Source organism: Plodia interpunctella, chromosome 2, assembly GCF_027563975.2.
Source record: "Plodia interpunctella isolate USDA-ARS_2022_Savannah chromosome 2, ilPloInte3.2, whole genome shotgun sequence".
NCBI classification, from domain to species: Eukaryota; Metazoa; Arthropoda; class Insecta; order Lepidoptera; family Pyralidae; genus Plodia; species Plodia interpunctella.
This window is the reverse complement of record NC_071295.1, coordinates 11,211,450-11,223,946: the sequence shown is the minus strand read 5'-3', so window position 1 is coordinate 11,223,946 and position 12,497 is coordinate 11,211,450.

The following is a 12,497-nucleotide window of genomic DNA, read 5'->3' as shown; positions in this document are numbered from 1 at the left end:
CCCGGGCAGAACGACATGGCCAAGCATTTGTATCTCAATGTGTCGTTCAAGCACCGGCAACGTTTCACTGCCTTACAAAAATACAGTTTTTATCAAACATGTATTTTCAGTCTGTTTGATCTCAAATGAGACCATTTTCTTGTTTTTACTCAACAGCAATAATGTTCTCACCGAATCTTTCATAATAGTGGCACCCAAGTGTGAGACCCAAAAATTATTCTACCCTATATTCGATTCATTCTTCGTTTGTCCTGAAATTTTGTCCCACATTCCAAAAAATTCTTCATACGTAGAAAATAACGTTTTAGCTAATATTAAATTTCCTCAATTACGTAGATTCGTCCCAATTCTCCATAAAATGCAAAGATAACGTTAAAATTTGGCAAATATTGCGTGAAATAAGATCACCATCAAGTTGCGCGTGCGCATTTAAAGATGTTTGTATTCATCTCGCGCACTAGGAAGTCTGCGCCGCTGTGGTAACCGCTGGTGATTGTTATTTGCTACGCATTTAAGAGTAGTAGGTACTACTGTTTTTAATGGGAGTAATTTCCGTAACAAATATGTTTGAATGACCCAAATAAGACGCATTAAGATTTTTTTTAGGTATAGTACTTAATTAAGATTTTCTTGTCTTACCTAGCCCTATAATCAATTGAAATTAATCAAACGCGAATTCGATTGGTCAAATCTATCGATTGTTAAATCAGATTTTCAACGAACTAAATTTTTTTGCCATTACAATCCCAAATAGAAGTCAAGATTGGTTGATAAACCTACATTGTCTTAAGCCAAGAGCACATAGCGCACTCATTTATTTTCTCTTCTTTATAGACAAATAAAACCAGTACCTATCACAAGGTTAATTTACTAATTAATGAATCACAATTAAAATATAATTTAATTCACTAAGTAGTTAATTAAATTATATTTTAACTAAACTAAATAGTCTAGACATAACGCACTCATAACCGCGCAAATTATATAATAGGAACGATTAATAAAATGATAATTTGAAAAAGGAATTTTCTTAAATACAACCTTCAAGTAGAGCGCCGGAAGTGGAACCAATTAGCTGAAAACCACACAGTGTAGTTTCCGCATTTCTGACCGCGCTGTAAGGCTGCTTGCACACTGGCTTGTGCAGATATAAAGAAAAAAGAAAACAATTTTATACTGGCTGGAATTTCACAGAAAAGCTGTTTCAAATTAACAATTAGACCTTTATAATGTTCCTTTGAATGTTTTTAAAAGTTACACTCTATTCCTCCAATAATCCACTGAACAAATCTATCAATGGATCAGTTTGGAATTTTTGTTCAATTCCTGATCCTTATAGGCACCTAATGGTTTAACAACAAAAATATATAAAACAAAAATATTAAATAGTTGGTCATGTCTTCTTTTTGCACGCCGCAGTTAATCCCACTAATATTATAAATGCGAAAATTTATGAATTTATGCCTCTTATTATATGACAACAATAATCTATATACATTTAGTGATTAGTAGACCTATTTCCAGTAGTCAGTGTACAAGTGTCTTAACGTTGCGTAACTGGATTATTATCACGTGCACTGGATTACGCCACACGTAATTGTCCGACGCGTGGACGGGATTATATTCTGCATAAATTATATATATTCGGTAATGATATTTAAATTTTTCATTATTATCCAATCGTTTCGTTGCTAAGTTGCTGATATTTCCTACATATTGTTACTTTTTGAGTTAGTTTTCTCTCTTTCTCTCTCGTGTGTTCCCGGTTGCATTAGGGACTGTGGCGCCGCGAAGCCAGCGTGAAAAATAACGTTAATATTTTTTTATTAGGCTGTGAGAGACAACCTCTTGAAAATTCCATGACTTATATAGATTTATTGCTTGTTTACTACAGTCGACAGTAATTCAAGCGATCCAGAATGATTGCAAATTCATTTATTTATTTATGTGTACACAGAATAACAATGTAAATATAAAACTTACTTTTGGGAAACTGGATGAACTGGATTATATTTATTAATTGCTAATGCTATTGTCAGTTCCATGCAGGGTTTTGTAGGTATCTCTTCTTCATAGACGTACTGCTCATGGCTGAAGGTCGTGGTCATTACGTGGAATGAAACACACACAACTTTCTTGGCATTATTAATGGAGTAGTTTGCCATTGCCTTCTCCATTTCACACAAAAGTTAATAATAATCAACCAGTGTGCAGGTTTCCTCACGATGTTTTCCTTCACCGGAAGCAAGTGGTTGAACTGGCTATCTATACAGTAGTTTTCATAGACCACCAATTGGTATGCAAACTCATGTGGCACGAGTAGAATTCGAACCTGGGACCTTTCGATCCACAGGCGTCTTAACCATTACACCACCACCGCTGTAGCTATCTACAACGTCTAAAATCAGTAGACTAGCTTGTTATTTATTACACACACAACATGTCCTACTGTTTCAGTCATCTGAGATAACGATATCGCAATTGGTCATCACCATCTCAACAATATCATAAAACTGTTCAGATTGGACACTGACAATGATAGATATAAATGATTGAGCATATTGACGTATTGTTTCACAAGTTTGGTAAATTTTTGCCTCATAACCTGTCTATAGTGTCTAATGAAATGCTGTTCCGTTTGAATCATTGAAAAACTCCAGCTTGTATCGCCAGAAACAGAGCTCCTGGTAGACCCAGGATGAAATAAACGTTTATCATCACTATTTACTTAGAATATTTACTTAAAATGTGAAACCAAGACAGCAAGGCTCAAGTGGAATTAGGTGGGGCGGGTTTGCCGAATGCCGCCAGAGGGATGGGCACAGATCACCACAAATTGGGTTGCCGAAGGGCGCAAGCGTCGAGGTAGACCACGAACAAGATGGCGGGATGATTTAGGCGGGTTTCGGCTTGGTTGGCAACAAATGGCGCAGGATAGAGACCTTTGGAAGACAAAGGGGAGGTCTTTGCCCAGCAGTGGGACACAACATACAGACTATAAAAATATAAATAATACAATACATTGAATTTTCTATTTTCTTTTCCCATAAAAGTTCACAATTTTATAGGATCACTTTTTGTCCGTATGCTATTCGTTTATTTTATTTTTTTACCTTTAAACAAAAATGGGTTTCCCAATTTATTTAACGGATATTTTGGGGAAATCCGGCCAATATCTGATATTTTGGGAAAATTTTCGTTTGCTAACCCAAAAATTTTGGTAGTATACTGGAAACACCTTCTCAAATTGGCAATATATTACAATTGCTAACTCATCAGACTAAAAGGCGGTCAATGGCGGACAAACATTGCCACTTGAATATTATTGCGATGACTCCGTAATGACCGCATAATGGCAGACGTGAGAACATCATTAGATGCATATTAACTTTACGAGTTTTACTTTGCAACCCGTCGAAAAATTTAGGGTAAATGGTGGTATATTTTGAGAACGAATCCATTTATTAATATGAAAGTATGTTTGTCCTTCTTCACATCTATACAGGTTACTGGTATCTAAAGCATAACCTTCCAAAGGCGCATAAGTTACATAGAAACTAACATCTTTTGTTCTACGACTTTTGCCTAAACGTAATAAATAAATAAAAAAACTTTTATAGTTTTAATGCCGTTTCTATAAAACGTTATATCTATGTTCGATTCCGCTACATAACTTTATGTACTGTCTCGTGTTGCTTAGCTATATAGATAGAGTTAAGTTACATAGAGTTAAGTTATATAGAATCGCAAATCACATTGTACTTAAACTTTATATGAAAAAAAAAACTACGAATTACGAAAAGTCTTAGAATAAAAGTTGCTTGTTTTGATGTACCCAAGTAGTCTTTAGGAAGTTTTGCGTTTGATACTAGTAACGCTGTATAAATCATTGAATTGAGGTCATTTTTTATGTGGAATTATTTGGAGTGCTAGACAGTGACATACACTACTTTTAAAGCTATAAAATATCATTGTATGTCTTAACCTTGAACGACAAAGCCTTTGTCTTATATTCGTATACCCACCTCATCGTTCTCTGAGCGGTTATATTAAGAAATCGTGACGGGATGATGTATTTACTTGGCATGTGTTCCTACCTACTCTGTATTACAATAACAGAAGGTACAGAACCAACCTTTCTTAAGAGCGTGTTCCCATTGCTCGTCGTGCTCCGTTGCGACGACGCAATGCGTTGTAGCTCCGTCGTGCTTTGTGGTTTTCTATAGTTTTTGACATGGACGCGCGTTGCTATGCGTCGGTACTTCATACAATTTCTACGTTCTGCTGCGTTGACTATGAGATTATCACAAAATAGTTCCAAATGCGAAAAAGCAATAGTCAACAATAATATATTGTAATAAATTCATTGGTAAATAGTTATACGCTTTCATATCGAAAACATTAAATAAAAATAACAACCTTTTGTATGAAACTGACATATGGAATCTTTTTGCAGACTATGAATAATTTGGAAAAAGTCGATAAGAACACATTATAACATACACTTGTGCAGTAAAACACGTGTATTATACCTATGTTAATTGTTCAGGTTTATTAATCAAAAATATTGGTTCAAATCTGTTTGTTTAAATTTTGTTAAATGTAAGTAGTTATATTTCTGTCCACACAATATTTTCCATCTCGCTCTGTACTTTGCATCCTTGCAAATTGTTATGTAAATAGTCGGTCATATGCATAAACACTAGTCGTGTCTGGTATAATAAAACTGTTTGTCCGTGCATCTACGTGTTTTCAATGTAAACCATATTAGGGAGAGTTATGTGTCTAGAGTAGTGATGTGCCATTCCATATATATGCCATAAATGTGCATTTCCCAGAAATATTCCCAGTTGTACCCCAGTTGGAACATTTTCTATTCCCGTTCACGTGAAAAAACTCATCACCAGTTTTGAAGGAATCTCCCCAAGAACGAAAATGGGGAACATTCTGCGCTAATGGAATACATACTTACATACTTGTCTTATATTCGTATACCAAGGTTGTTATGACGACCTCGGTGGCACAGTGGTAAAGTTCTTGCCACTGAACCGAGAGGTCCCGGGTTCGATCCCCAGTCGGGTCATAATGGAAAATGATCTTTTTCTGATTGGCCCAGGTCTTGGATGTTTGTCTATATATGTATATGTTATAAAATATAGTATCGTTGAGTTAGTATCCCATATGTGTTATGTTAGTCTCGAACTTACTTTGGGGCTAGCTCAATCTGTGTGATTTGTCCTGATATATTTATTTATTTACACTTGTATACTCATATAGCGTAGCTTTGGTGAAAATGAGATGAAAACATATTCCGTACTTAATAAGTTTCGTTTCATCACATACAGACAGACGTGGTAAGCCTACCTACAAAATTTCCTCTGTGCTAAAATAAGCATCAATTTTATTTAACTAACACTGCCTTTAACCACCGCCTACTAATATACTTAATGAACATAAACCATATATTTCAAAACAAAACATTTTAAAAAAACTCTTCACCTGTTACCGTCACGTGGATTATCATCATTCTTTATTTCTTATCAAATATATTGCTAACACTTTTGTCAGATTTTATACCAGTTTTATACAAGTCACCTAAAGGCTATACGCCTAATCTGGCACGGCTTTAACGACTACCTTACCGAAGTGGTGATTAATCTAATAACACCCGTGTTTTACACTGGGAGTTAAAGTGATATTGATCACTTGGCGCCACTGTTTATGGGACAACGATGTCACACAAATATATGCACGAAGCAGCCAGCATCCCACACCAGTGTGTCAATATTCTCGAGGCTATATTTGTGCCTGGCATCTTCCTCACACAATACGTGTACAATACAGTACTTGACCATAAACTTACAGCTAATATTTGTTCAAATCCTTTTTGTGCCGACCAAAAGGCAAAACTTCCAACATAATATTCAAAACAATACATACATACATACATACAAGTGTGTTACTTATTTCTAAATAAATTCAGTCTTACAGGTCTCTTTTAGTAGACCCGTGCTTATTCATAGTGTCAGATAGCCTGTGCGTAAAACACTAATATTATAAATGCGAAAGTAAGTTTGTTTGTTACCTCTTCACGCATTATCTACTGGACCGATTGTCATCAAATTTGGTACACGGGTAGAAAACAACCTGGAATAACACATAGGGTACATTTTATCCAATCAAAGCCCGGGGCGCAGCTAGTATAATATATATATAGTCCAAATAAGAAAATTCGCAAATATTTCATTTATTTGTTTTCATTGCATTACATATGTATTTTACTGATATATATTTAAAGCTACATAGCAATGACATGACAAGGAAATGCCAATAACAAAAGAATGAAAGACACGAGTCAGGCTATCATCACGTGGGCGTGTTCAGTCATCAACACGAGAACAGGTAAAAAGTCAACCTGCCACTTTTGGACAAATTATAAGAGTTCCTTGATCTCGACTTGGTGTCGACTCGCGAATCGTTAGTCGTCTGGATCATAAATTGTATATTTTATAACATAACTTTCGTCAAAAGTAACCTTATCCAACCTTATCCTTATCCTTACATATTATAAAACATAGTCCTCTACCGCGTCTGTCTGTTCGCGATAAGCACAAAAACTAGTGCACGGATTTTCATACGGTTTTCACTAATAGATAGTGTGATTCCTGAGGAAGGTATAAGGTGTATAATTTATAATGTTTTTACCCGAGCGAAGACGGGGCGGACCGCTAGTAGTATATATTTACGTTTTCAAAGATAACAAGGAAATTATTTTTGTATAAACATTTTGCTATAGGTACATCGAAAGGAAAGTGGCTATTTATTATTAGGCTAGCAATCTGACCCTATGTCACTACATATAGTCACTATATAGTACAAAACAAAGTCGCTTCCCACTGTCTATCTGTCTGTACCTATGTATGCTTAGATCTTTAAAACTACACTACAGATTTTGATGCGGTATTTTTAGATAGAGAGATTCAAGAGGAAGGTTTCGGTGTATAAAACCCGATGCAGCAGATGGGAAGGGCCGCTATTTTAACTCCTTCTGAACTAGCTGTTGTTTGCGGCTTCGCTCGCATGTATTATCCACGGGGACAGTTATTTTTCCGGGATGAAAGGTACCCTATATCCTTCTCCACACTTCAAACTACATGTATGCAAAATTTCAAGAAGATTGGTTGAGTAGATAGAGCGAGAAGAGGTAACAAACAAACTTACTTTTGCATTTATTCATATAATTAATTTATATAATTTATTTAGTTAGGATTCCACCCACATGCCCCCATACTAAAGGTGACATTCGAGTTTCGCAACTCTTTGCTCTGTCTACTCCACAAAGGGCATAGTCGTAATACAGTATCACATCTACATATATTTATTACAAAGCCAATGTGGCAGTTACATAAGAACAGCCTCATCAAAACCCAGAATACATACGCTTCTCGTATTCCTGAGTATCACTTTCGAGTTTATTGCAAAATGGCGGGGTTCAAAACGTAATGTCTTTATTACGGCAATCAGAGCAACTCGACTCGCGGCAAACGTATAGAAAACACAGGATTATTGCGTAAACTTTATTCACATTGCGCGAGTTTATTAGACGAGTTAATTAAAACACAAAATTCCTATTTATGTTTTTCATAAACACAGTTGATTACATACATGAGAGCTGTTTATTTATTTCATAAAAACAGTTCATTTTAAGTTTACAAAATCCCGTGTCTGACGGGTCTCCAAAACAATGACTAATTATCTGTCTCTGCATGAGCAGAATATGGATCAAAATAAATTTAAAATTGCTTTTTGAATCAAGTTCGAACAATATCTCTATAACAAAACAAAATCTTCTGCCGCGTCTGTCTGTCTATTCGCGATAAACTGAAAAAATTCTAAACGGATTTTCATGCGGTTTTCACCAATGGATAGTGTGATTCCTAAGGAAGGTTTAGGTGTACAATTTATTGTGATTTTACCCGCAAGCAAGCAAGAACATTGTAGTTTATTTTCACATTTATTTATGCAAATAAATGTGAAAATAAACTACAATGTTCATTGATTGGGCTGAAAAAATATATCGCAATAGAGTTCGAATATAAAACTCGCACTACTTTAATATACTCTCATCTAATGTAAACATTATATAAATAAGTATTACCAATTTGGAAACAATCCGTATGGATTGTTTCCAAATTACCTAAAATTTAAATAAACGACGTCTCATTGTGTTTTCTAATCACTTGATTTAAGGATTCAATTTGAATGAAGTAGTAAAACCAACTGCATTTGTAAATTGGTTAGTGTGTGCGTTACGGGAATTAAATTTCTTAGTGACATTTTGAGACTATCCATTGTTTATCAAAACAATACATAAACAGTTATTACAAAATTTTATTTTGCAATTTAGAAACCATAGAAGTATGTAGGCCAGTAGGAGAAAACAATAGGTTAGTGATTTGTTTATAAAAACTGAAATTAGGACAAACATTTATTATTAAAATAGCTAAATTTTAACAAAACTTCCATAGGTATTCTTTGTTATATATGTCATACATATTTTAAATAAACTTTATATTTTTTTTTCGTCATATTATTGTTATAAAACCTATTTATTTGTACATTTAAATTTTATTTGTTGAAATTAGTGTTAACTTTACTTTACAAAACTTATGTATTTTTTGTTGTCTTTAAAATGTTTAGAGCCGGCTCTCATTCACAGCAGAGATTGTACTCTGGGTCAAATTACAAACAAACTGCAAAGAATGCATAAATGTAAATACTATTGAAAGAATATATACCTAGATTCGTTTACTAATATCTACTATAAACGACAATACTGAATGAACGGACGTTGAAGCAGAGTTTGCGCATATTTCTAAACAAAAGACAATCACATTTGTGAGTGTAGATTTCGATACTTTTGCAACAAGGTTTGAACGAAAACAAAATCACGAGTATGATATTAACACCGCTTCTGGAAAATAATCTATCAGTCATAGGACTCACTTCTTCTTTCTAGCGATTTATAATATATTACGATTACAGGACAGAGTTGGGTGGTGTACGGGAAGAGAGGTTTATTGTTTATTACTTTAGTTATTGTCGATGTTAGTTTAGTGGACGGAAAAGGACTGAAATGATGACGATGGACTATCAGTGACTGGGCAACTTTCAAAAATTTAAACACCCTGTTTCATGGTTTACATGGTATAACGTCAAACTACCTGTATACTGAATACTAGTCTAGTCATGATTCATGATTTCATTAATGCACTAACTTTCCTAATACCTATGGTAATAACGATTATTTTAAACTTTATTGACCAAAATGCTTTGTGTATTCATGCCAAAAATATTCTTGATGTTTCCAAACAAACTTCAAGAATATTTTTTTGTTTATTTCTAATCATCATGTTTGTTTCAGATAACATAGTTTAGGGAGTTTTTTTACCATTCAATTTGGAAATGGTTAATAAGAAGAAGCGGTGGTGTAATGGTTAAAACGCCCGCATGTGGATCGAAAGGTCCCAGGTTCGAATCCTACTCGTGCCACATGAGTTGGTATACACAATCTGACTCATGTATAGTAGTTTTCATCGACCACCACTTGCTTCCGGTGAAGGAAAACATCGCGAGGAAACCTGCACACTGGTTGATTCTTATTAACTTGTGTGTGAAATGGAGAAGGCAATGGCAAACCACTCCATCAATAATGCCAAGAAAGTTGTTGTGTATGTTCCATTCCACGTAATAACCACGACCCTCAGCCATGAGGAATACGAAGAATACGAATAAGAAGAAAAATAAGGAAGTACCTAGGATACATCGTGTATGTGACACAATCTTTAGAAAACAAAACGAGATAATGCGAAACATAGGCACGTTATACCGGTGGTCATAATAGATAAAACTGAGACAATAGAAAAACTAGTTGACATCAGCATCTTAATATCACGACCCTTGTCTTACCAGTTTAATATAGGACACGCACAATGATTACATCATATATTATAATTAATGGAGACAATCGTGAAATCAACTAGATTGAAGCTTGTGCACAGATCTTGCTCCATTCTTTTGTTTGTTGGCAAGATCTATGTATCTACAGATGTCATCGACATCAATACCAGTCGTGGTTATCATTTGTTAAGCAGATCTATTGAGATCGTACGATACACGACTACATATGATCTTATCACATATATGTGTTGCTTAGACTAGATTATTTCGGTCTGTCTCTTTCTGAGTTTCCACCTGTTCCGATTCACTGTACTTGATTTACATAATATTGTTCCTTCTCGTTGCATCGTGTGCTCATTGATGAGGGTCGTGATCCTTATGTGACACCTTCCTGTGCACTGCGCCATTCGGATCTGTGCTCTGTCGCTCGAATGGCGTCGCTGACTTTTATCTTCAGTGTCGAGCGAATTTGCTCCATTTGATTAAATATTGTAGAATATTGTTATCAGGATGTACTAGGTTAGTTTGCTAATTTAGATTGTCTGTGTAGCATCCTGTGTCAACACATATAAAGTTAACTGTTATTTTGCCTGCAAAGAACTCTTATGGTTACATTAAAATACCGTCGAATTTGTAATAATTTTGGGGGAAAATTAAGTGTCTTGGTAAATACGTAAAGATGACCTGCACCTCACCTGTTAATTTCGCAATATTCATTGAGTAATAATAATAAAACATCGTCTACATGATATTTAAAAAACAAAGACTTCGAACCGGTCTCATAAAAATTCAAACGCGCACGCGCTTTCTAAGTTGACGTAATTTGGAGCTATAAACACATAGTACACTAGCATTGTCTCTGCCCATCACCTTGCAGGTGATTACTGTGACCACACATTCTATACTGATGTAGGAAAACGTAATCTAATAAATAGTCAATTAGGTTGACTTTTCACGAGATTCCGTTATCCCGCCCGCGAAGCCCGCTGTTGGTCCATATGTATTGTATTATATTGTATTTACTAACTATGGATATGGAAGTAAGTAACTTATAAATTAAAGCGAAATAATTACCTTTATATCACGTGTTATTTCATTAAATATGTACTTCACCTGAACAATATTTACAATCTATTTCTAGTTTAAATGTCACATCATATGAATTATTTGTAAACTAAATGTTACATAGATCTTAAATTTATAGGTACGGTTAGTATTTTCGAAGCTTGCAAAATCCCTTTTATTAAATGGTCCTAATTATGATTTACTTTGTTATGAGAGTTTTATAGTATAGGTACTTCGCCTTTCTATAATTTTGCTGGTCAAGTCAAGACTGTTACATTCGAAACAAAACTTCTTATTTAAAAGGTGCTCTTGTCGGTGGAGTTAAAACAAGTTTTAGTTTTCTACATGTCAATATTTGTTCGAAATCGGTAATATGTACTTCATACTATGTTTAGGTTCATAAAAAAAATATATTCTGAAAGTGTAGTCACCCTATCGTCTACCTATGAATGGGGGAGAGTCGATTTCCTCAAGAGTTCCTATCTGCGTTACGTGACATTAGATAACTGATGCCTAATGAAATTTGTATGAGTAACTCTTGGAATTGAGTTGAACACTTTATCTTATGAAAGGAAAGCTATGACTCAGACGCATCCGTGATATGTTGCATATTCGTTTCTATGGTTCTTGGAATAGAGAATGTAAAGTCTAGATACAATTATGGATAAATGTTATTTTATAAGATTTTTACACATACATGACATAGGACCCGTCCTATGTCAGACAAAAATCATTCTCACGCAATCGAATTTCAATTCGTCAAATTTTCTCCAATTTTTTATATCGATGGCAAATCTACAAACGAAAAAGTTAAATCTATCGATGCGTTCGCACAAAATTTTGTGATTGTGATTTATTTTTAAATGCAGAAACAGTGCTAGAACTTTGGGGGAAACTGATGAAGTGAACTTTGATTGCGCGAGAATCGGTCCTCTGGAGACTATCTCTTATCATCTCATAATACGATCTACTTTAGGATGCATCGCAAGTTCATAGCTTCTACACGTAGCAATGCGACTCATTCACTGCGCTGTATTTGAGTTATTCAGTAATTTTGATGGTAGACCTGCACATTAGGTATATTATTTGAATCTAGTTACATCCATCATCGTAATATCATAGGCATGAGGCAGTGACATGTGAGGAAAACCCACATATAAACAAGTACGAGACTTTGACATCACTATCAGATGACGAAAAATGTCTTGTGCATTCCATTAAAGTACGGCGATAATAAAATATTTGAAGACAATGATAAGTTATCACTACATCTATACAACAATGTACAGTATGTGTGGGTTGCACCATCAACTTTGATGTAAATTTTAACGTGCGCAGAATAACGAAAAGTACGCCATTTTGTCTAACATCATCAATTGGACGATGCGACTAACCCTATCATACTGAAAATAATTATAAAGAAAACACACATACTCGCGTTTTTTCTTACGAGTCTTAACATGTAAACAATT